Source organism: Pelmatolapia mariae, linkage group LG9 (assembly GCF_036321145.2).
Source record: "Pelmatolapia mariae isolate MD_Pm_ZW linkage group LG9, Pm_UMD_F_2, whole genome shotgun sequence".
In the NCBI taxonomy this organism is placed as follows: domain Eukaryota; kingdom Metazoa; phylum Chordata; class Actinopteri; order Cichliformes; family Cichlidae; genus Pelmatolapia; species Pelmatolapia mariae.
Window position 1 is genome coordinate 8,968,051 of NC_086235.1, and position 27,181 is coordinate 8,995,231.

Below are 27,181 nucleotides of genomic sequence, written 5' to 3' on the forward strand. Positions count from 1 at the left end.
GGAGAGACGACATCCATCCCACTTTGGATGGAGAAACTCTCATTTCTAGAAATATGGACAAATTTATTAAACCCCCTAAAATATGACTATCCAGAGTTGGGACCAGGAAGCAGAGCTGCAGTCTTACACGCCTCTCTGCAGCTTCTCTCCTCCTGAAACGACAGCCTCAACACAGCATTTAATCTGTTATTAGACTATTAAATATTTCACTTTAATGTTGCAAGTATGCGGTCACTTCTGTCTTTAAACAAAATAATATTTTCCAGTTACAGAAATCATAAAGTCCAAACTAAAGTGTTACTGTTGCCAGATATGTGACGCAAGGTCAAGATGGCGCCTGTGTTTGGCTGTGCCGCTGCCTTCGTCCGAGTGTTTGTTTATTTTATATGCTATACAAGTGTTTTTGTTACAGTTCTTTCTGGTGTCACCTCCCTTCGGATTTATGATCGTCATGCGTTGCTAGCGATCAAATCTGCAATGGATAACTTTCAGAGTCAACGAAACGAGGCTGTTTTCCTACCGCCGTTAGAGCACGACGCAGCACCCGGTCTACCTCAACTCTTGCCGGTTAGCTCATTTTTGCTTCAGAGGCCTCGTCGGAGAAGAGATGGACCTTCGGGGGCTCTATTCCTGGGTTGCTACCGGTGAGATTCGGCTGAAACTTGTTGGAACCGGATTAATCCCCACAACCCACTATGTGTACCACCCAGGCTGTCATCTGAAAGCATGGAAACCCAAGCCTCATCGCGGCAGGAACCCTGTTTTGCTGTGCGGTTTAGCGCATAGCGCGGACCCTTTCCTTGGAAACTCTACCCCTGTCCTGGTGAGTTGCAGCCTTAAATGGATGTTAATTAATGCCCGCTCAATCGCCAATAAGTCTTATATTTTAAATGACTTGTTCTGCTCTGAGAAGCTTGACTTCATGTTTATCTCTGAGACGTGGCAACGTGAGAATGAAGTCTCACATCTTTTAGAGCTTTGTCCTGCTGACTGCTCATTTCTCTGTGCACCTCGGATATCTGGACGAGGAGGTGGAACAGCTGTAATTTTTAAAAAGACTTTTTTATGCCAGATGATTTCCTCAAGCTGCTACAACTCTTTTGAGATGCAAATACGGCATATACGGCATTTTAATTTATCGTCCACCTGGGTCTGCTGCGTCTTTTTTGTCAGACCTACAAGACCTTTTAACTTCTACCATTAAAATGGGCAAAGTTATCATTGTTGGCGATTTCAACATTCATGTGGATGACTCAACAAACAGTACCACTAAGGAGTTCCTGAGCATTATGGACTCTTTCAACTTTGTTCAGCATGTAGCAGGGCCTACTCATAGGGCTGGGCACACTTTGGACTTGGTCTTCACCTGTGGTGTTTCCCTTGACCACATGAACTTAAATGAAGTTGTTTTTAGCGACCATAAGTCAGTTTCTTTTACTGTATCTGTCAATTCAGAGTCCCATCCTCAAGGTTCTATTAGGCGCAGGCGCTTTATTGACGACTCTACAATTTCTGAGTTTTCCTCTCTTTATAATTTTAAAAGTTCTTCTAACGAGGTTGAGCTTTTAACTAATTCTTTTAATGAACACTGTCTTGCCATTCTAAATCAGGTTGCTCCTTTCAAAAGCAGTTATTGCTCTCTTAATTCCCACACACCGTGGTTAATTCTATTCTATTCTATTCTATTGTATTCTATTCTATTCTAAATAATCAGACTCGTGGTCTTCGACGCTCCTATCGAAAAGCAGAGCGTCTGTGGAAGTCCACTGGTCTGACTGTCTATCGTGAGCACTTTAAAGAACTACTTTACCTATATAATGAGTCAGTTAAAGAGGCTAGATCCTCTTACTTCAATAATCTTATAAATCGTCATAAAAATAATTCAAGAATTCTATTTGATACCATCAACAGTATTGTTTCTCCTCCAACCCAGCATGCTCTGCTGCTTTCTGATGAAGATTGTAATACTTTCCTTAATTACTTTGTAAATAAGGTGATGGACTTGAAAGCCAAAATTTCCTCAAGTGCCTCCCCTTATGAAGACACCCCTTGCTGTCTTGGATCATTTACCTCCTTTTCTCCAATCACACTAAATGACTTAATTGTAGTTTTAGGTAAAATGAAATCCTCTTCATGCTCTGTAGATATATTACCTCACTCTGTCCTGTCTGGGTCTATCACCAGCATTGGTCCCACTTTACTATCCATCATCAACTGTTCACTGAGGCAAGGCTGTGTTCCATCTTATTTTAAACATGCTGAGGTAACTCCTCTGTTAAAAAAACAGAACCTTGATCCTAGCTCTACTAGTAATTACCGACCTATCTCAAAATTGCCATTTTTAAGTAAATTACTTGAAAAAATTGTTGGAAATCAGTTCAGGTCTCTATTATGTAAATTACACATCCTTGACCCTTTTCAGTCTGGCTTTCAAAAGCAGCACTCTACAGAGACCGCTCTCCTAAGAGTCTATAATGATCTATTAATGGCATCTGACGCAGGGAATTGTTCTGTGATCATCTTGCTTGATCTTAGTGCTGCCTTTGACACCATCGATCACAAAATCCTACTTAACAGGCTCAAGGTTTTGGCTGGTATATCTGGCTCTGCCCTAGACTGGTTTTCTTCCTATTTATCAGATAGGACCTTTTCTGTTAGGACTGACAGGTTCACCTCTGACATTGCTGCCCTGACCTGTGGTGTCCCACAGGGTTCAGTTTTAGGTCCATTACTATTTTCTTTTTATATGCTTCCTTTAGCTGGTATCATTCAATCTTTTAGCGACCTGTCCTATCATTTTTATGCTGATGACATTCAGCTCCATATGTCTTTTAAGCCTCACCAGCTGGATAGGCTGTCCACCCTAGTCCAGTGCTTAACCCAGGTTTCTGATTGGCTTTCAAGCAACTACCTTGTTCTAAATACTAACAAAACCGAGACCATGATCATAGCTCCTCCTGAGCTACATTCTAAAATCAGTCAGGTTCTTGCCTCCTTCTGTCCATCTGTCAAGTCAAATATTCGAAATCTCGGAGTAATATTTGACTCTTCTCTGGGCCTCGACTCTCATGTAAAATCTTTGTCTTGTTCCTGTTTCTATCATTTAAGAAACATCTCTAAACTGCGACATATGGTTTCCTCAGCTGATCTGCAAAAACTAATTCATGCATTTGTGTCATCACGCTTAGATTACTGTAATTCCCTGTTTACTAGCTTGGATAAATCATCTCTCTCTCGCCTCCAGGCGATACAAAACGCAGCAGCCAGACTATTAACTCGTTCTACCAAGCGTGTTCACATCACTCCCATCTTATATTCTTTACATTGGCTCCCAATAGAGTTTAGAATTCGCTTTAAAATTCTTGTTTTAACATACAGAGCACTAAATGGCCAGGCCCCAGATTATTTATCCAAGCTTCTTATAAAATACACTGCTGCTCGTCAACTCCGCTCACAGACTCAGAGTCTCTTAGTTGTTCCCCATACACGACTGAAGACAAAAGGGGACAGAGCCTTCCAGTCTGTTGCACCAAGGCTGTGGAACAATTTACCACTACAGTTACGTTTGCTTGACTCTGTGGATTGTTTTAAAAAACAGTTAAAAACTTTTCTGTTTAAACAAGCCTTTTGTTGATTTACATATTTTATATTTTTTTTACATTATTTACATTTGATCTTTTATATTGTGTACATTGTCTATTGATTTTATTGTTTATTTTAAAATTTATGTACAGCGCTTTGTGATCTGTGAAAAGCGCTTAATAAATAAAGTTTACTTACTTACTTACTTACTTACTATATGCATTTTATATAAATGATCGATGATGGTACTGACATGAAGGAAGAGAAAGTTACAGGTTGCATCCTTTGAGTTTGTCTCTGTGCCTTTGGGCGATTTTCAGAAGGACAGAAGTTTCTGTTCAATTCTTAAATCAATTTTTTCAAACACAAACACTATTTTAAAGCTTCTAAAGAGTAAAATAATAATGATAATTATAATAACAGTAATAAAAACAAAAGCTCTCAGATCCATCAAACCAAGCAGCAGAAAGAACAACAGGAGAAGAGAAAACTTTAACCTGTAGACTTCATTATGTTCCAGCTGCTGTGCAGCTCAAAAACTTCATAATTAGACCCTGTGGTATTTAGGCAGCAGAACAACTAAGAATAACAACTACAAATAATGTTTTTATGTTTCTGTTGTACTGCAAGGTTCTGTACAGGAGAACCAAACCAAGAGCAAATATTAAGTCTCATTTACACCCGAGCACGAAGAGCCTTCAAAACTTAGCAAATTGAATCATCTTTGTTTAGATGCAAGAAGAATCATATAGAAATGAAAAAGTATAAATATAAATCCAGAGCAAAGATATCCTCTAAATCAGCGTAGCACATGTGCAGCTGCTGGGATTCACTTAAGCATTCGGCTCGTCGCTGTTGCAGATTTTTCTCTCGCTGTTCAGGCTCACAGCGTTGCAAGCACAAAAATAAATATCCCCAAAGGTGTGAAAGGGAGCTAATTAGTAAGAGTATTGTTACTCTCCCCAGGAGTAGTCCAGCAGTAGAAATCAGTCCAATAACAAGGTGTGTAACATCTAGCAGGGTGACAGAAAAACCCAGGGTAACTTCTAAGGGCCTCAACGTCTCTCACATTGTGTTTTTTAAACATGTTTCCATTTGTCACTTCAGTCTTTACTTTGAAATACTGGAAGAAAAATCATGGCTGAAACAATTTCTCATGAAACCAGGGGTGTGGTCCAACAGTCAGTTTTGGTGAGGAAGGTTCCTAACTGAGAGAAGTGACCCAGAAGTATCTGTGTAGCAGCCACAATGAATCAAGATCATGAGCTTTATTAACTGATCAAAGTCTATTCTTTCATCTTCTGTATTATTCAGTTTGCATTGGTAATGCCCATTATTGTAATGCTTTTTTAAGATGAGCAAAACTTTATTTTACTTTGGTTAGCTGGGATAAGTGATGGATGGAGGGAATTTTCCTTCAGTCACAGAAATCCTAAACAGGAAGGAGGAGCAGAGTTACAGTGGATCACTATCCAGCAGGGAAACAAGATTTATTTCAATTTCTTGGCAATGAGTGTGATTTACTAAGTGGGCAAATTAGGGTGACGAAACAGTTCCAGAGTGATCTATTAATAGTGCACCAATTTACATTCAGAGATGCATGCAGCCAGTTCATTTCAGTATTAACCGGCTTTCTACCAACAGCAGCACAAAAACAGCAGATTCGATCATGGAGACACTGAATCTGCTAAACCAGGGGTCAGCAACGTTAGAGGCTCTTTAGTCCTTATACTGCGGCTACGCATGGTTTGGGAAAATAAATTAGAAGTATTTAGCTGAAGTGTATTTTATTTATGTTAGTTCTTTTTAACTTGTAGTTCTAAACTGGAAGATTATTGTCATATTAAAACATAAAAACAAAATTATATTCTATTTTTTTTTTTAATCGCTCAAAATAAGCATCACACTCACGGAAGCCAAAATACCCGCCGAACGGCGTTCATTTATCGAGACTTTTAACCCCAGATAGGCCAATTATGGATCTTTGGATCCACATTATATCAGCAGCTGTTCTCCACTGTGAACTATGTTAAAAAAAAACACCGTTCACACCTGACAGATGACAGCTTACAGTACTGCCTGAAGTGACTTCGTACAGCCCCGATTTGCAGACGCTGTGCGCAGAGGTTCAGGGGTCTGTTTCAGAAAGCCGGTTTAGTGCAAACTCTGAGTAAGTATACCCTGAGTTAATGAAAGCTCTGGGTCTTCGGTTTCACAAAGCGAGTTTAGATTAATTCTGAGTGAGTTACTATGACGACACACTCCGTGAAGCTAACCTGCCCCCTAGCAGGTTTACTTCAACTAACCCTGACTTTCTCCGCCTCTTTGTCGGAAACCTGACTGTAGGAAGTGTCAGACATGGCGTGCCCCTTCCTTGAAGAGCCAGTAGATGTTGAAGCCCAAATTCTCCGCAGAGCTCTCCGCCGGGAGAGAGTGATTAGAGCGCGTTTGGACATTTATCATTTCCTGATGATTTTCTGTGTGAACGTTACCGTTTTTCAGCACAATCTATAATTTATTTGAATAACATCCTCAGGCCTTATATTGCTCATGTGACACATCGCGGACATTCTCTCAGTTCTGTACATATCTGTGGTGTGTTGACAACAATCTCTCTCTGAATGTGGAGAAGACGAAGGAGATTGTTGTGGACTTCAGGAAAATGCACACCCAACATGCTCCTCTGACCATTGACGGAGCGTCTGTGGAGAGAGTGAGCAGCACTAAGTTCTTGGGTGTGCACATCACAGAGGATCTCTCCTGGACGTACAACACCACAGCACTGGCCAAGAAATCACAGCAGCGTCTCTTCTTTCTCCGCAAACTAAGAAGAGCAGGAGCACCAGCCCCCATCATGTACACTTTCTACAGAGGCACCATCGAGAGCATCCTGTCGAGCTGCATCACTGTGTGGTTTGGAGCCTGCAATGCGTCCTGTCATAGAACCCTCCAACGCATAGTGAGAGCTGCAGAGAGGATCATTGGTGTCTCTCTCCCCTCCCTCCAGGACATTTACAGCACCCGTCTCACTAAAAAAGCCCTTTGCATAGCGGCTGATCCCACGCACCCAATGCAAAGCTTCTTCAAGCTGCTGCCGTCAGGGAGGAGACTGCGGAGTCTCCAGGCCAGGACCAGCAGACTGAAGGACAGCTTCATCCATCAGGCTGTCAGGAAGCTAAACTCCCTCCCGATTCTGCCCCCTCTCCCCTCTCTCCTCCACGGTCTCACTGAACTCTGTCACACACACACACACACACTCTCTGACTCACTCACTGGCCTGCACCAGTTATTAGTCACCTTGTGGAGCATTGGACCGCCACTACCTCATAAGACTTTATTGTTACACTATCTCCTACCGTACATTACCAAATCTCCATTTGCACTATTTGCCTATTTGCACTACCTTGCCTGGTCTACACTCAATGTCATTTACCGTTACCTGAATATTGTATATGGTATATTGTATAGTTTTTTTGGTATATGTAAAATTGTACTGTATTTATTCAAATTTTACTTTTTTTAATTATTTTAATTATTTTACTTGCATTTTTAATCACTCTGTTATATTTAAATGTTCATCTAGGGTTTGAGAGTAACGAAATTTCTATTCTCTGTATGTCCTGTACATATGGCAGAATTGACAAATAAAGTTGACTTTGACTTTGACTTTGACTTTGATATTATTTGTATTGCACTTTGTTTTTTGCAAACGGGAGCTTTCTGTATAATATTGGTGACGCTGAGCACGTTTCCAAGGCTACCGTCTGTCGGGCAGTCAGGAATGTTACAGTTGCACTGAAACGTCTCCTGTACTCGTTTGTGGTGTTCCCCGGTCATAGACACACAAGATATATCAAAGAGGTGTAAGGACAAGAAAGACATTGTGGACAAAACAGGACACCCCCCATAATCTTTAGTTACAATATTATAGTTAGTTAAATGGTCTGATTGTTCAAATATGTATTTTCTTTGATTGTTGTAAAATAATGTGTGCCCCAGTCTCCAAAAATGACATAGTGCAGGAAGGGTAGTTATTCCTCCGTTACACCACAAGAGGGAGTATCCCCTAAAATGAGCAGCTCTAGCGGGAGTAAAGAAGCCCAGCCACTAACCATAAGGCAGTGGCCTATAAGAGTTGTGTGAGACTGCAAACGTGTGTAACGTTGTGCTATGCCAATATATCTATTTGCAGGTAAGCAGATACAAGATGGTAAATAACTTAAAATGTATCTACAGATGAGTCCACGGGGTTGCAGAGAATGTGGGAAAGTTGGCCGTTAATCCCCACTATGTGTCATTAGTATATAAGTTATTGATAGCGATGTGAATTAGCCGTGACGCTAACGATTAGCAGCTAGAGCTAATTCATTAGTTTGTACGGAAACCTCGTGGCGCTTTTGTGGATTTATACCTGTACCGGGCTGTAATCACAGCAGATATAGACTGGTGGATCACACAATCTTCTGTTTATGTTTATTTCATTGTTGTACTGTAATAAGTATTAGTGTTTTGAGTTTAAAGACTAACCTTAACCAGCACTTTAATGACATGAAATAGTGTTTTCCCAAGCGGTTTTAAGGGAAAAAGCGAAGATGTGTAGATTGAGTCCAAACGGTTCTCATGTGTCCTCAGTTTTCCGATGTCGTCACGTAGGAACGCGTTGGGTGCCCGAAAACGTAATATGTTGACGATTTGTCACCTAGCGTAAAATGTTACGCTTTGGGAGTGAGAACGTGTTGGTAGATAGCTTAGACTGGGAGGACTGTAAGGTGCTAGTTCAGATTTGCAGCTACCACTCCCTGGAGTGTCGGCCAGAACACTGCTCAAGGCCCGGATGAATGTTCAGAAGGGAGACAATGAAGACACAGAGGATAGTGCAGACTCTTGTATTGACTTCACACAGTTGAAGGTAACAGGTATTGTCAGAGGAGCAGGTATTGCATACAGGTTTAGGTGCGTGGGCATGTGTGTGTGTGTGTGTGTGTGTGTGTGTGTGTGTGTGTGTGTGTGTAAAAGGAACAGAAAGAAAATACTACATTACTAAAGTGTTCACAACAATATCTTCAGAGTACATCAACATAAACACAGGTGGGAAATAAACTAACATCCCCTTTACCATAGGCCATATATTACCCACGACTCACTTATACACCCACCTAGAGAGCTAACCCAGTACACAGTTATACCTAGGGTTGCCAACACCCTGAAAAATAAATAAGGGACACCTCGTGGCCAGGGCCGGGCAACCCAGTTGTCTTCACCCTTCCCAGTGTGGTGAATTTTGTAGCTCTTTTTTTTTTGTGTGTGAAATTATTTTTTTAACCATTTGACTTGAATTTGATTTAAGCAGATGCATATTCTTTGTGATGTGAACACATGGGAAACAAATGATCATTTAGCCATTTATTTTTAGCTCAAAATGACAACATTAACACAATAAAACAGGTCTCTTTCTTAAACAGAAGCCTGTCATGCTTAACTTTTGAGAATATAAGTAAATCTTTCTTTAAAAGAACTCTGTCCTGCTTAACTTAAAATTATATAAATTAATAGAAAACAATAGAAAGAAAAACATTCTTGTAACAGTGCACATTTAGTGCATTTAGTGCAATTGGCTTCAGTTGAGGCATTATTTCAGCTTTTCTAATGCTAATCAGCTGCTCCTGTTTGTAAACCCACTTGTTCCCATGATTACGCATCATAACTCATCATCATTATTCATCTATGTATTACTTTTATGTATTAGTCATCTATTTGTTGTAATCATCTATCCTTGCAGTTATTTATTACACAAAATAAATTATATTATCACACTTCTGGCCACATAGCACTGATATTCACTGCACATGCCCATATTAACCTTAACCAGAGGGTTTAAAAAAAACAAACCAGTGTTTACATACCATATCTGCTTCTGCCGTGGCCTGGTGGACAAAAAATTGGTTAAGGGTTCCCCGAGCTTTCACACCCCTCATGTTCTTCATTTGCCCACCATTAGAACCATGCCTATGGAAAAAGTGTGCCGGCACACAGTGCAGTGCGCTTTATAGGTGTTGTCGTGCACTTTTTTCCAGCCAGGTGTTTTCCTTTTCCCATTCCTCCCTGTACTTTTGCAGCCTTTTTTTTTCTTTCTCTGAGGGGAACAAACATTGCTGGTCTAATGCTGGGCTTACACTGTGCGATTTTTGGCCCATTTTGAGCCGATTTCTGAGTCGTGCGACCGATTTGGTGATCGGCCCGATTTTGGCCTTCATCGTGCATCGTGTAGTATACGTGGGGTAACGAGAAGCGATTAACACCTCACGACCAGCTCCCGATCATCAATCGCTCATGAGGGTGTCACCGCAGTCGCTCACACTGCTCACGCGCAAACACGTAAACGTCGGTGAAAAAGACGGAGCAGCACGGCTGTGCAGCGTGTGATCTGGACACAAGCGATGGAGGCACAACTTGTAGAACTTTGGAAAGCTCATCCGAGCCTTTTCGATGTGGCATCACAAAATTATCACGACCACAACAACCGTGAAAATAGTTGGATTTACATTGCTGCTCAATCACAGCTGCCTGATCAATGTTTTTCATTAGCAATTTAGCAAAGTTGATGGTAGTGGTGTGCGTGTCTGTTTGAGTGAAAGACAGAGAGGGAGAGCGAGCGACAGATTTTCTGTTATAACCTTCATTCTATGGAGGCACAGTGTGAGCACTCAGGTCGCATCAGAGCATCGGGCGGTATAGTGTGAGACCCTGCGTGACCTACGAACTTATAATCCCTGCGGGTCAATCGTGCAGTTTGAGCAGGAGCTGAATAACGTGACTGAAAAAATTGCACAGTGTATGCCCAGCTTTAGGTGTACTGTCGTCCGAGACTTGCACCGCAGTGGCGGCGTTTGTTTCCCTGTTGGCCATGCTTCTTGTTGTGGTCATCTGTTGTCTTCCGGTATTTTCTCCGTAAGCGACCTTTCCTCGACCAATGAGATAAGCGGTAATCTGAAATGTCATACTCGAATTGTCATAAGTGTGCTGTCAGCTCATTGGTCACAAAGGAGGAGAGGGGCTGAGAATTATGTTTTCAAACAAAGCGTTAATTCCATTAACATTTATAGACTATTTTTGATTCTCACTGTATTACGGGACAAAGTGCGTCCCTTATTAGCTCAATACGGGACGTGTACTTTTGTTTCTAAATACGGGACGATTCCATTTTTTAAGGGACGGTTGGCAACCCTAGTTATACCCAACCACACGGCAGGAGAGTTAGCTTAGCTTAGCATAGCACCCACTAGCGGCACAGACAGAAACATAGTCATTTCCCCCCTAACCTCAGTTACAGTCCCAAACACATCTTATTATCACATCCTCAACTTACGTTGCTCATTAACGCACACTTCTCACGGAATGACCAACTCTCTGCCGGTAATCTGGAGCAGAAAAGCTCAGGTGCCTTGCCCACGTTTCTCCCTGCCCATAGTCTCTCTCATACAAAGCGGTGGGGTGACCCCTACTGGCCACTCTAAAAAACTACAGGTGAACTAACAACTGAACAGAATAAAACCGTAACCACGGGGCCTTTTGTACAGGAAGAATGGGTTAGTCTGTGACAGCTGAACATATTTAAGGCTACCAGTTGTCATTAGAGAGGGTGGATTTGTGCTGTGAAGAAGCTCGACGAGTTAATTGTGGTAAGGAGAACTGTAAAGCAAATAAATACTTTTTGTTCCACTACACTTGCCTTGGTCCATCTCACTGTGTTTCCAGCCGCTAAGGGCCACCCTGTTACAGTTCCACAGAAGAGGAACTACTTTTAAATACTCTAGGAAGAACAAGTAAGCCTGCAGTGCCAGAGCGAAGTGCTCTAATAGGGTGATATGGTACTACAAGGCCATTAAGATATGATGGGGCCTTATTATTTGATTGATTGATTGATTGATCATGCTTTATTCATCCCGAGGGAAATTGGGTTAAGGCTGCCAGCCGTGCCAGCGCCGTCTTACCCTTCTGACCATACATACATTACACAAACATCACATGGGGAAGACAGGTCAGAGAGGTATAACATGGAAAAAGCACAACATGAGGAAAGATAAGGAGAAAAAATAACTCCCCCCCAGACTGAGCTCCAATAGGAAGATCAGTTTGAGAACAGAAAAAAACACCTCTGCACATAGCACATGAAAAAACTCTTAATACACCAAAGAAACACATGACAAGCAACAGGGATGGGTAAAGGGTGAGAGACAGCCAATGTAGACAGTACATACGGGCCTGCAGCCTATGCGCTGGTCTCCTTGATTCACCGTCAGCAAGGGAATAAGCGTCGAAAGCGTTTGGAGGGGGGATGAGTGTATATCTGCATGTGTATATGTCTGTGTGCGTGTGTGTGTATGTCCAGAGTTCAGCTGAGTCCTTCGCCCTGCCAGGCTAAGTAAACAGTCTTCCAGCCAACCCAGGTGGCCTTGCATAGAATGGGAAGAACAGTCTAAAACACAGTCTGTTTATTTAAGACCTTGTATGTGACGAGCAGGATTTTGAATTCAATTCTGGATTTAACAGGAAGACAATGAAGGGAAGGCAATACAGGAGAAATATGTTCTCTCTTTCTAGTCCCTGTCAGTGCTCTTGCTGCAGCATTTTGGATTAACTGAAGGCTTTTCATGGAGTTTTCAGAACATCCTGATAATAATGAATTACAGTAGTCCAGCATGGAAGTAATAAATGTGTGAACTAGTTTTTCAGCATCGCTCTGAGACAGGATTTTTCAAATTTTAGAGATGTTGCGCAAATGGAAGAAAGCAGTCCTACATATTTATTTAATATGTGCATTGAAGGACATGTCTTGGTCAAAAATGACTCCAAGGTTCCTCACAATGTTACTGGAGGCCGAGGTAATGCCATCCAGAGTAAGAAACTGGTTAGATACCATATTTCAGGAATCAGAAAATATTACAAGATTTTCAGGGCCGAGTAAAATAACCTAAGATTTATCTGAATTAAGAAGCAGAAAGTTAGTGGCCATCCAGGTCTTTATGTCTTTAAGACATTCCTGTAGTTTAACTAATTGGTGTGTGTTATCTGGCTTCATGGACAGATAGAGCTGGGTGTCATCCGCATAGCATAGAAAATGTATGCTATGTCTTCTAATGATACTGCCTAAGGGAAGCATGTATAATGTAAGCAGAATTGGTCCTAGCACTGAACCCTGTGGAACACCAGGATTGACCTTAGTGTGTGAAGAGGACTCTGCATTTACACGCACAAATTGGAGATATGATTCAAACCACTGCAGCGCAGCACCTGTAAATTAAATTAATTTGTGGCCACATTCACAAGGACTTCTCCCTGTGACTTTGTCTTTAATAGCATTTAATGAATGGTCTTCACAAAAACTGCTTCTTCACTTAGTAGTTGACAACAGACCTTAATCTAGAGGTTTAAGATTACCATTAAGATTACCATTTCGTAATCTTCAATTAGCCAGCTGCATAAATTTGGGCACCCCAAGAGAAAATTTACATCAATATTTAGTAGATCCTCCTTTTGCAGAAATAACAGCTTCTAATTGCTTCCTATCGCTTCCAATGACAGTCTGGATTCTGGTTGAAGGTATTTTGGACCATCTCCAAAACATCTCCAGTTTAGCCAGTTTTTGTGGTTTTTGAGCATGAGCAGCCCACTTTAAGTCACACCATAGAATTTCAATAATATTCAGGTCTGGGGACTGACATGGCCATACCAGAACATTGTACTTGTTTCTCTGCATGAATGCCTTACTAGATTTTGAGCACTTGTTAGGATTGTTGTCTTGTTGAAATATCAGCCCCGGCACAACTTCAACTTTGTCACTGATTCTTGAACATTGTTCTCAAGAATCTGCTGATACTGACTGGAATCATGTGATGTTTGTGTAATGTATATATGGTTGGGAGGGTAGGATGGCGCTGGCAAGGCTGGCAGCCTTAACCCTCTCGAGGCAGGCGTTGCCGATTTGGAACAGTTAAAAACTAACAACCTGATTACCCCACATACATTTTTTTTTTTTACTCAGAAGTACTACTGCAGGACTTGGTTGTGCATTAGCAACAAAAACTTAATTTGAGCCTGAGAGGGTTAACCTAATTTCCCTTGGGATGAATAAAGTATTAAATATAAATAAAGTATCAATCAATCAATCAATCAATCAATCAACACCCGGTTACGCCAATCGGAGGTCACTAAAATCAATATTGAATCAGTGTGTAATTTTGCCAAAACAGTGTCGGACTCTGTAGTTTTCTCTGGTCCCCTCCCCAATCAGACCAGGGCTGTATCCCAATTCAGGGTCTGCAGCTTTAAAGTACGCGGCCTTAATGATCCTCAAGGGCCGCATACTCAAAGACCGCTAAGGCCGAAAGTGCGAGGCTTGTAGGCTTGTGAAATGGGACGGTCTAGCCTCCGTCGCGCTGCCCAGGTTGCCTAGCAACCATGATACTAACAGCTGGAAACATTTCATACAGCTTTGTTTGACAGAAATGAAGGAGAACATATTTTGTTCATTTGTTTCTACATGAGCTCTGTGTGATTTAATAAGTATCTGAGGCTGAGACCACAAGACTGTAAAACATGATTGTTGGGCTTCATTTCTGTACTGAACAGTCATTTTAAGATTAGCTAGTAAATAACAATTAGCTAATGTTGTTTATGAGACTAAAGTCATCTCACTTTGGTAATGTAAAAATAATATGGCCAATATTATAGTTATTATATTAATCATTATTAGTTATTACAGCAGTGAGTTTGAACTCCGTGTCAAATACCGAGCTTCAGTAAAGATTCAAGATGCAGTTATTTATATTTCCTATCACCTTAAATCTTCACTCAAAGACAAGTATCTTTGACAGTGTATATATAGATGTATCATATATAAGAGATAAATATTGTTCGTTTAATGTGTTGGCATTATTACATTTGGCTCAACGCTTACATTATGTGTAAAAAGCAAATGTGTGTGATAGCTGTTTCTGATAGAATGAAGAGTAGACTGATATATTAAATATTCCTTTATTGGGTGAGAAAATGATACCATGTCATAACTGCTCTAAGTCATACAGAATAGATATCAGCGCTTTAAACAGGCTGACTTCTGCTAAATGGGTCAAACTGGGCAGAAAGTATACAAACACATAACATCCTTATAGAAAAAAATATATTCAGATATATTCACATATTCAGAACTCTATCCCAAATAATTTTATTAAAACACCTCGATGAGGTATTTTGGTTTGGTGCAGCCACTCCTTATCAGACCAAAAGTAAAGAGTTTTTCTTCATTTTTTGAGCTACTTTTACAACGGGTTTTCTCATTAACAGAAAATAGAATCCTTAAAAGGATTCTATTTTCTTATTTTGCACACACCGCGGGTCGAGAAGGCGTCAACAACCCCTCTAATTGATATTAGTATTTCTTAATGCTTGTAACCTAGCAAAGAATTTCATGCAGGCCTCAACTTCTTGTACGTGTAAAATAACCCTTAGTGATAAAAAAAAAAAGCACCGCGCACATGTAACACCTGCTTAGTATAGTAAGGTTAGGCTTACAGACTAGATTCGAGAGGAGCAAAATAAATTTGAGAGAATTGAGTGTTGAACAGCCGGCAGATTTATTACAATGTTACAATGGTGCAATAAACCAATGTAAACACATAGAAAATTAAGCGAAGATCAACAGAGAAGAGCGCTCTTTTGAAAATAACAACAAAATAAAATAAAATAAGACCTGACTCCTGATGAACAGGATATTGTGAGTTCAATAGTTTTTCAGAGAAATGATCCATATGAAGTAAACAGTTTTTGCTCTTGCTTATCTGAAATCCTGCGATTCGAAGTAATTCAGACTGTAGCTCTACTCCTGCATCCAGAACACCTGGCCACACTGCTTTTGGATTCGCCAAGAGTTTTCACAGGGTCTGGCTCGCCATCCATATCCAGAACCACTTCAGATCCAGGATCACAAAAAAAACAGTCTGCACATACAGTACAGAGCAATAAACAAAATAGTTCTTAACAGTTTTTCTAAATAAAATGAGATCTCATAAAGTTTTCAAAATCAAGTACACTGTTGTTTTACATTGTTCTGTTTCTATGAATTCAATTTGTATTGCTTTACAGCATTACAATCAAATATATTTATATACCCCTTTTTTTAAGGCATATGTAATCACATCATGAAATGTTTGTAACGTAACTGGTTTTAAATAACTTATTTACATGAATCAACCCATAACTGAAATGACAAAGTGCAGAAAAAGCACTGAACAACATTCATGGCTAAAAGAAAAGTGCATCCTGCATTAGTTTTGCGCATTTGTGAAGATGCCCAATCAAATAGACAATAAAATAAAATACGACACCCCATTTCACACACAATTCAAGTACTCCGACTGGTTTTAGCAGCAGCATGCTTTTGTTGCATTCACTGAACTACGGAAAATCAAAGTGTGTTCAAGGGGTGTCGGAAATAATAATACAAGGTAAAAACAAAAAATACTAGTAACCATGTCTATAGGGGTTACACACATATTCAGAACTCAGAACTAAATTCAAAACTAAATAATTTTATTAAAACACCCCGGTGAGGTATTTTGGTTTTGTGCAGCCACTCATACCAACGTAAAGAGTTTTTCCTCATTTTTATAGCTACTTTTACCACTGGTTTTCCCATTAAAAGAAAATAGACAGAAATCCTAAAAGAAAATGGTCTTGTTTTACGCACATCAGGAAGGAGTCAGACGACCGTCTGTCCAATCCCGGTCAATGCTTCCTCCGTCGGGTACCATAAACGTATGAGAAAAAAACCCCCAGAGAATTTATTATTTTTGTAAGAGTGAGAGAGAGAGAGAGAGAGAGAGAGAGAGAGAAAGAGAGAGAGAGAGAGCGAATCGATCAAACTTTTCTACAAAACGTTATACCACTCCGGGTCAGGAGGGGCGATATAGATATAAACATAACCAGAAGCGTCGTAGGGACTTTCCTTTTGACCTTCATCCTGGAATGATCTGATATCTTGGTGTCGGTGTTGTTCCCACATCATCATAATAAATGTTGTTCCAGGTTCAACATTGCCAGTGACCAATCACATTGTTGTGACGTCCACCTCATCTGGAACAACAGAGATATTTTATTTAAAAATAAAACACTTTTCCTGGAAACTTAGGTCCAAAATGGGATCCTATTGGTGGCTCAGCTGGTTAATAAAGAGGGAGTACAACTTACTTACAATGAATTCCTTACACTATATAATTTTCCAGTCAGTGTTTGGGAAACCCTCAGGTACTTTAATGTTATATAAAAACACTGACAGTTCAATATCTACCTCAGTCACTCTCCCTGATCCAGCTGAGTCAGCAGTGGGAAAAATCTGCTTTTCACAGGAACTTGGTAACAGCAATAAGAGAATACGTAGTTTATTCCAAGAAGATATCGTGTCTCTCCCATATATATAATATCTTACTGGAACCGACATGTTCCAGATATCAACTGGAAGACAGTCTGGATGATCCCATAAATATATAATTGTAAACAAGGTGAAGGAAATCTCATATAAAATTCTTCATAAATGTTACCCAGCCAGTCACTATATGGTAAAATTTAAAAGAGACATAAATGCTAATTGAACTTTCTGTGGGGATCATCCAGAAACTGTGGCACATCTTTTTTGGTACTGTTCCTCTACACAGAGATTCTGGAAGGAATTTAGCAGTTTTGTTATTGTAAATATTTTAAAGGAGTTTTCTTTATTATGGGAAAATGTTTTATTCGTTTCTTTAAGTTCTCCAGGAAGAATGATAAATGGTTTTTTATAATAAATTTGTTAATACTTTTTGCTAAATTTTTTATCCATAAATGTAAGTTTATTAATAAAACACCATATGTCTGCGTTTTTATAAGGATATGGAATTGTACATACAATCAATTTCAGACTCAACCAACAAAAAGCCTCTCAGAACAATATATATATGTGTATTTTTTGCGCGTACTCATATGATAATTTTCTTTACCCCTGGTTTTGTATGTTCATGTTCTGTTCTTTTATAAACTTCATCTGTTTGTATGTTGTATACTCATTGTGTGTTCAATAAAGTTCAATTTAAAAAAAGGTACGTTCTAAATGAAGCTTCAGACGTCACTAATCATGTGACTCTGGCCAAACGAATCAAGCCTCGACACAGTGCTTCTGAAGCAGCGTGTTGATCTTTTTGACACACGCACCAGAGCATCAGCTTCAAGCGGACCATCACTACCTCTCACATCTAAAGGTAAGTGCCAAGTAACTTTGAACTGAGTTCAGTCAATCTCGAGTTTTTCGAAGTTTTCTGAATGAAGTTTTCTGTTGCTCTCTGTGAGAGAAGACCGTTAAAGGCGAGGCTCTCCAGAGTGTAGCAAAACAGGAAACCACAGCTGTGTGTGTGTAAGTGTGCAAACGAATAGATTAGAAGTGCAAGTGAGCCACGAGTATAGAAAGGTCAAGTTTTGTGAGTTGTTTTTCTCACCACTGATCACGCGCTCAACACTCTACACATACTTGCATCACACGCGCGCTCTCAAGCATCAGTATTGCCACGTGAGTTGCAGGCGTTACCATATAACGGAAATCTCCATTGTTCTGTAGCAGTGGTTCTCAAACGTTTCACAATGAGTTTCACCCTTACGAGCGACATCAAAGCGCAGTAGTATAGGCCTATTTAACACCACATACACATACTTGCAAACATTCAAAAGGGCTCTGTGTGTGTGTGTGTGTGTGTGTGTGTGCGCGCGTGTGTGTGTATATATATATATGTATATATATATATATATATATATATATATATATATATATATATATATATATACATGTGGACTGCTGTTAAAAATGTCGCGGGTTTACCTGGTGATATTCTCATGCCGATGCTGTTCACAGGTCAGCAAGATTAAACGATCGGGAGAATCTTGTCTTCGTCATCGTTCCCCTCGTACGTGTTATTACTCCGATTTCAGCCACCTCTGGCCAAGTACCATAGCCTACAGCCAGATTAACTTGTGACACACACAGTAGCGGTTTTTGATACGGGCGACACGGGCGGTTGCCCGGGGCGGCATCACGGGCATCGGCAACAAAAAATTAAAATAAAAATGATCGTACTCATGCTGCCCTGACGTCATGCCAGCGCATATTGGGAATGTCGTAGGCACCGTCCGTTTTTCTATCGCCCATTTGCTGGGAGTAAGGGCGCCCTCCGTTTGCGAGGTGCGCATGCTGCTACTTTCGGCACAGGAAGGAGAGGGCGGGGCGGCGGGGGATTCTCTGGCTGGCTGGAGCGGCATCTAATAATCAACTCGCAAAATAAAACAAAATAAAAACAAAACAACAAACACGAAACACCAGATATTATGATACAGACTTATAATTTGCACCGATGTTTTTTCTAAATTATATATGCGAAAAGTGAGCACGAGAGCCCTCGGTGCGCCTGCTCGCTGCTGAAGTCAAAGTAAACTTTATTGTCATCTCCGCTACATACAGTCCAGTATATAGAGAGACGACACGACGAGGCTCCAGTTACAGCAGTGCAAGTAAACAAACAATAAATATAAGAAGAGTAAGAAAATAAATATTCATTTTAGGACCAGGGGTAAAGGGATCAATAACAATTTACAATTTGTAATTTACAGTTTGATGATTTAAAGTCTCACACACAACCCCTGGAAAGGGGAGGGGGACATGCTGCTTCCACATAGAGCACATTTCATTCATAATGTTGTAAATCCAAGCCCGTTATGTATTCACGATCTGAATATTGGGTTGTGTGAAATCCCAGAAATAAACCTTAGACAAAGTGAATCTGTGAACTAAGGTGTAGGTCTAATAGGTTAAGTTGTGGTGATACTCGATTTGGGGGATTTGTGTTCATACTGGAGTGCAAAATTAAAACCAATGGAAGATGGACAAGAAAAGTTCAAAGCCATCAGGTGCTCAGTTTAGAAAAAATAGAAAAGAAGAGGAGGAGTAACGAGCAAAAGATACAGGTAAGCAGATGTGTCATTGGATAATGGCAGGTCATCCTGAAACAATCAGACTAAACTCCAAACAATACATTATGTTACAGATTTTAATATTAATTAGTCATTGTTAATTTGTCCTGTTCTCATTGTATGACGAATTATGATGCCTGTTTGTCATCTCTCTCTCTCTCTCTCTCTCTCTCTCTCTCTCTCTCTCTCTCTCTCTCTCTCTCTCTCTCTCTTCATGTGTTTCTCTGGTGAAACAACAGTTTTATGTTAATGTACAATCCTTAATATGTTTTGTGTGTGTGTGTGTGTGTGTTCCACAATACATGTGGAACTTTCTATTTTCTCTGATTTTGTGTCTTGCAAATTAACCTTTAAAATAAATTAAATTTTATTATGTATTTATTTTTGGCCTACATCAGTAAGAAATGCCAAATTATATACAAAAAGTTATAGGAATCACCACTCCCGTTATTCATGATATTTTCAATAACATCACATAATAACATGTAACATCACATCCTGTAAGCATAGTCTGCCTGTGTCTTTTCTCTGGAAATGAACATTTTCAGCCAATATAGGTAATACATCAACATGGCTGCCATGACTAAGTTAGGAATATTTATAATGTAATTTCCAAAACTTGCATATGATCTGCAATTTGTAGCAGATCTACTGACTGTCACAGAGCAGCTGGAGCAGTCTCAAATGGAGGTCAGTCCACTACTGCCACCTGTGGCCAAGTGCCATAGCCTACTACTAGATTAACTCGTGACACATCTGCACCTGTTTCTATGACCACACTGAGTAGAGTCTGAGTGGCTGCACTTACACTGGTGCATTCAAATCCACCCACAAACATATTGAAAGATGCAGTGTGGATTGTCAAGACTCAAACCAATCATTAAGCAAAGACAGCAGGGATCACTTGTTTCTGTTTATTATACAGCCAGATTTACTTGTGACACACATGTGCAGCTGGCTTTATCACCTATTCTGAATTTGTTTCAAGCACAATACATTTGTAACTTTCAGTGTTTTCCGGTCTTCCAAAAGAAGAAAAAAAACCTTCAACTACATGACATGCAATTGTGTATTTGTTTTCACCTTATCATACACTTGAAGTTTTACAAATCACCACTCCTTTTGTTAATATCATTTCAGTCTCAGACAATCTAGTTTTTCTTACAGAGATTGAATGCACCTTCTGCGGATGGCGGTACCACACAGTGTGCGTGGACTTCCCCTGTACAGAAGGCAACTACAAATGTTGTGAATGCTAAATAAACAGAAACAAATGATCCCTGTTGTCTTTGCTTAATGATTGGTTTTAGTCTTGACAATCCTCATTGCTGGCATTGCGTCTTTCAATGCCAGCAATGCCAGGTATCAGGGCTCAAACCTTTTGTGTTTGTTTCCAATAAGTTGCCCACCTCGGGAAGCAAAAATGTGTTCTTTTACTTGTCAGATGAACATATGAGACACTTTGACTCTTCAGTGCAGTGTGGAGCCTAACAAAGATCTGTTTTGTGTCCCAGCTGATCAGCAGGAGGAGAAGAGTCTGACGGAGCAGCAGAGGAACATTTTCAGCTACTTGGACTCAGCTCAGCCACTACAGAGAAAACAATGAGCTCAACACAGAAGGTGACAGACAGAGCAGGGCGATATGACCAAAAATATTTATCACGATATACATTTGAAAATTTGCGATAACAATATAACTGACGATATAATTGACACTAGACAAAATACTTTACAACTCCACAACTTTATTAAAAAACCCATCAATGTATTTTCACTTAAACAAGCAGCTGTTTTTATGTGCATTAAAGTTATATAAAAATTTAACAGTGCAAATGCAAATTCCTTGCTGACAGTTTATCCAAAAGGCATTTCCAGTGGAAATTGGCCGACATATCCTGAGCATAACCATGTATAATATCCACAAAACTTAAAAAGAGGTTATACAGTCGTGTCCAAAAGTTTTTTTAGAATTGCATAAATACTGGAAATTGGAAAAGTTGCTGCTTAAGTTTTTCTAATAGCATTTTGCATACACTCCAGAATGTTATGAAGAGTGATCAGATGAATTGCATCGTCCTTCTTTGCCATGAAAATGAACTTAATCCCAAAAACCCTTACCACTGCATTTCATTGCTGTCATTAAAGGATGTGCTGAGACCATTTCAGTAATCGTCTTCTTAACTCAGGTGAGAATGTTGACGAGCACAAGGCTGGAGATCATCATGGCTGTATCCCAATTCAGGTTCTGCAGCTTTAAAGTACGCAGCCTCAACGGTCCTCAAGGGCCTAGTGCGAGGCTTGTAGGCTTGTGAAATGGGACGGTCTAGCCTCCGTCGCTCTGCCCAGGTTGCCTAGCAACCATGATACTAACAGCTGGAAACGTTTCATACAGCTTTGTTTGACAGAAATGAAGGAGAACATATTTTGTTCATTTGTTTCTACATGAGCTCTGTGTGATTTAGTAAGTATCTGAGGCTGAGACCACAGGACTGTAAAAGATGATTGTTGGCCTTCATTTCTGTACTGAACAGTCATTTAAGATTAGCTAGTAAATAACAATTAGCTAATGTTGTTCATGAGACTAAAGTCATCTCACTTTGGTAATGTAACTATAATATGGCCAATATTATAGTTATTATATTAATCACTTCACTCAAAGACAAGTATCTTTGACAGTGTATCTATAGATGTATTATATATAAGAGACAGTTGGGTGAGAAAATCATACCATGTCATAACAGCTTTAAGTCATACAGAATAGATATCAGAGCCTTAAACAGGCTGACTTCTGCTAAATGGGTCAAACTGGGCAGAAAGTATACAAACACATAACATCCTTATAGAATATGATGTAACACTATAGATCAACTTACCTCAGAATATCTAAAGCATATAAACAATTACAGCAATATGATGCAACAAACACAGCAGTACTACTAATCCAAAATACTCAAGGCTTCATAGAACTGAAACAAACATTTATTTTTAGCTCCATTCTGCTGCTGATACATACTTTAGGTTTCTGAATATTAAACTTGTTGCTGCCTTTCATAGTGTGTAACTTGAAAGCCCTGAGTACTTTCTCCCACACTGAAAACACTGGAATGATAACATTATTTGAACATTACCTAATAAGACTGATTCAGGACAGACAATTAGTTATTTTAAACTTTCCTAGCAGTCCTTCACAAACAGGGAACAGTCTGTCTATTCTCTCCATCTGTCAGCTGCTGCTGGCTCTTCCTCCTCCTCTTCCTCACACACTGCTGAGTTTGTCCTGGTGGATCATCAGGGGTGCAAAGCCTCACACATGATGTGCAGCAGTGGGTCCCTCAGTCTGTCCTCACTCTGGACACTTGCAGTTGTCACACATGGAAATCAAATGTGTGATAAGCTGCAGGATTCAAACACAAGTGTAACTTATAAATACATGTTCATACTTTTATTACACAATCAGAGAGAAAGAAAAAGAGAGAGAGTGCAGGACAGACAGACAGGTGACAGTCTCAGGTGTATACACTGATACAAAACAGCACAAGAGAAGGAGGATTTAGTGTTTGTGTTATTACGAGTGCTAAACAAGAAGAGTTCCCAGATGGTACAGTGGACACATGTGTGACTCCTGTGATTAAAGCATCTTTCTTTCAGCTTAACGAGTGAACCGTCAGCTTGTTCAAACACACGTTAAAGTCCGTTTGGCTCGACACCACCGAACAGAGGCAGCAATATAACATAGCTAACATTAACAGTGCAGTGAATCCTGCTTGTGCCGTGATATTCAGGACTGCAAACCGAGCAGCATCACTGACTTTCAGCTTGTTGTGTTTGTGGATATATGACTGATTTTAATTACGCATAAAATCATCACATTCTCTGTAAGATTAAGGTCGACTATTGAACAGTGTATATTTTAAAGTAAAGGCTTTAAAACAAAGTTAACGCTGAAAGTACAAACATCATTAATGTCACATAACTCTGCCGACATGTGGCCAACAGTAATGTTTTAACCCTCTGGGGTCCAGGGTATAATTGGCCGTTTTTGACTACTTTTGAATTTACCTCTATATTTCACCTTTAAAATATGTTTTTCTTGCCTTGTTTGGTATCATTATTTTCATCACAACTTCAAATATCTGAAATTTGAGTTATTTTTTCATTTTGGTATACTATATTAGCACAGTTGATCTAAATTCAGACAAACAATTCAAAATCCGAGTAGAAAAAAGTTATATTTTTTATTGTAAAACCCACAAACATGTTTTGCATGTCATGCAAATAGAAATTGTATATTTCTAAAAATTATGCACAAGTTTTGCAAACAACAAAATTATATGGTACTATTTACCTAAAAATGCAGCCTAGACCTCAGGCGTTTCTTATATAACCACTGAAATCTATTTACAGAACAATCAGGTGTGCTGCATCAAATAAGAAGGCAAACAAATTATTTGTGCCAGTCCAAAAAATGTAGTTTGTGTTCAGTATAAGACAGAGGAGAACACCAAAGGCCTAAACCCTACATGTCTGACCACAGGAGGTGTATCAGTCCAGTTTTACATGTGGAGACAGCGTTTACACTGGAATCTGCCTTTGACAGTTTTTTTTTTTTGGAGAAAATGTGAAATTCAGCAGTCTAACTGACACACAATACAAAACAATAACTACACAACAAACTAACTATAGCCTCCAAACATGCTAAACGTCACTAACGTCTCAGATATGAAAACTCGCTCTCTCTCTTTCTTTCGCTCGCCCGCTTTCCGTCGCGGGTGTCACTCGTAAAAACTTCCCCTTTTCCCTAAACAACCAAGTGTCACATGTTGCCATATCATTTTTTTGATTGGCTGACATGGTAAACTCTAACACCAATAGAGATTGACAGACCACGTGATTTTCGCGCATTCCATGCCGGGAACCCGTGGCAAAACAATCAAAGTACCGCATCAAATGCAAGCATTTGCAGCACCGCAAAACGTTCATTCGCTGGTTTCAATACCTTCTTGCTTTTTCTTTGCCCCCCAAAAAAGGAATGTACAAAACGAAGGAGAACAATGCCTGTCCGTACTCGACGAAAAGGCAAAGAAAAGGTACGAGGAAAAAATCAAAGGAGTGAAAGGGTTAGACCCTTACGAGCACACAGAGTGGACAAAAGACGTCAGCGTGCCGCCTAACTTTCACCACGCTCAGATTTATAATTATACGGTTCTTGGAGTGAGTGCATACACTCATGAAGTTTAGTAACTTCAGGTCACTGCAACAAGCCCAGGTACAGTTTACCGACGGATGGGTACAGGACCTTGAAATGCACCGTGTAGAACGAAAGACCATCGTACAAACAAAGGTAAGTTTACCTCACAAATCGTCTTCATAAATACACATTCGTTAACCGTTTATTAATAGGACCTTTGAGCTCAACGGTAATTAATTAGTAGTGGAAATGATTTCTGGTACGCATTACAGAAATTTAGCAGTGACAATAATATTGTATGCTGTAATCGCACTGGGCAATTAGTGATACAAAAAAACTGTTTTATCCTGTGAATAAAAGTATATGTTTTTGTCAAGGTACCATGGTAATAACAGAAGCGAAACGCAATATTGTGTCAGGACAATTCACTATTTATTCAAAGCTGAATATTTACTGTGCAGGCCATCCGTCCTCTTCGTGACTTCGGAGACATGGCTTGGACAATTTCTCTTTCACGCCGGAATCTGATAAAAACCATTCGCTTTACCCGTCGGCTTCACGCGGCTGTCGTTCGCCCAGCTTGTGCAGTTAATAATACAACAGCTTCTTGGCATTTTTTGTTTCTTTTTATCGCTGTGTAACTGATTTCAATTGAAAGCCTGCTTGCGCTAGTACCTCTTGCCACGGATACCCACAATCCTTTGTGGTTTTACCCCTCAATGACGTCACATTTTCAATCTCTATTGGGAAGGGGTGTTTTTTCTTTTTTCACTCGCAAAGGGAGAGTGTTTGCTAGCGCTGTCTGTGGAAAACGCCGTTTTTCCCGTTTTTCCCGCTGTAAACACCGCTGTTTTGTTCAGAAAAAAACATCGCGTGTAATTTTTATCATAACTCTGGTTTTACGTGGCCCATCAATACAATTCAAAAACTGGTATGTAGTTTGAAGTCCGCACTTTCGACCCAAGTTGAAATGGAGACTCTGAATCGCTGCTTCTTGTAGCTGTGTCGTCTTAAATTGGTCATGTGATTTTGACGCACCGGCGCGTCCGGCGACCCCAGAGGGTTAATGTTCTTCATTATTCAACATTTGCACATAAATAAGTGACATATTATTCAGTACTTACTTTTAAAAGTTTACTCTTCCGCCGTTTTTTTTTTTTTTGGCAAAATTATCCACATCCACCGCCGCGCTATGAAGTCTGGGATATGTTGGGCCATGAAGTCTACACCGCCACATCCTTAAAATTCAGGGAAATGAAGGACGCATTTGAGGCTGTATTTTGAGCAGCCTTTGAATTGGGACAGCTTCGCTGTCGCTGTGACGTAATTGGCCCTAAAATGCGGCCTTTAAGGCTGCAGAACCTGAATTGGGATACAGCCTATGTCAGGCTGATTGGGTTAGAATGGAAGACCTGACATGTTAAAAGGAGGGTGGTGCTTGAAATCGTTGTTCTTCCATTGTTAACCATGGTGACCTGCAAGAAACACGTGCAGCCATCATTGCGTTGCATAAAAATGGCTTCACAGGCCTTGGAAACTGCCAAGCAAAGACTCACAGCCTTGGCCAGCCTCTTGAGGAGGTACACCAGAGAGATAGAAGGCAGGAGAATAAACCAGCTGTTCTCAACAGAACCAGCAAAGGTGTACGCTCAGTGGCAAGGGAACAATAAAAGAACAGCACCACCAAGGCTGGAGACGGAGCAATACTGGAAGAGCATATGGGAGAAGGACGCAACCCATAATGGCAATGCTCAGTGGCTAGTGGATCTGAGGGCAGACCATAGCGAAGTCCCTGAACAGGGTCCAGTAACCATCACAGTGGCAGATATCCAAGAAAGGGTCTCCAGTATGAAGAATTGGACAGCACCAGGGCCCGATATGGTTCACGCCTACTGGCTGAAGAAGCTGACTGCACTCCACAAGCGTCTGGCAGCACAAATGAACCAGCTGCTAGTTAATGAGAGATACCCGGAATGGCTAACCGAAGGTCGCACGGTCCTGATCCCCAAGGACCCCAAGAAGGGACCAGTCCCATCCAACTACCGACCAATAACCTGCCTCAGTACTACATGGAAGCTCCTGTCAGGCATCATATCGGCTAAGATGAACAGGCACATGGGTCAATACATGAGCAAGAATACCAGAGGCGCAAAACACCAGCTACTGGTAGACAGAACAGTCAGCCGAGACTGCAAGACCAGACTGACCAACCTGTGCACTGCCTGGATTGATTACAAGAAGGCCTATGACTTAATGCCCCATAGCTGGATACTGGAATGCCTAGAATTGTACAAGATCAACAGGACCCTAAGAGCCTTCATCAGGAACTCAATGGGGATGTGGCGTACAACACTAGAGGCCAACTTC

At 40.3% G+C, this 27,181-nt stretch overlaps 1 protein-coding gene across 4 annotated transcripts in view; it reads left to right on the forward strand.

The window, feature by feature from the left end:
- LOC134634075 (zinc finger protein 729-like) overlaps positions 1–27,181 on the forward strand; it is a 219,534-nt gene that overhangs the window by 173,967 nt on the left and 18,386 nt on the right. The window contains exons 1-2 of one of the 4 annotated variants that reach the window (XR_010094805.1): positions 17,761–17,870; positions 21,141–21,246. The exons of the other annotated variants lie outside the window; for them this stretch is intronic. The gene's annotated coding sequence lies outside the window, so the exon portion shown is untranslated. Of the gene's footprint in view, positions 1–17,760; positions 17,871–21,140; positions 21,247–27,181 lie in introns of those variants that run through there. 4 annotated transcript variants of the gene reach the window in all.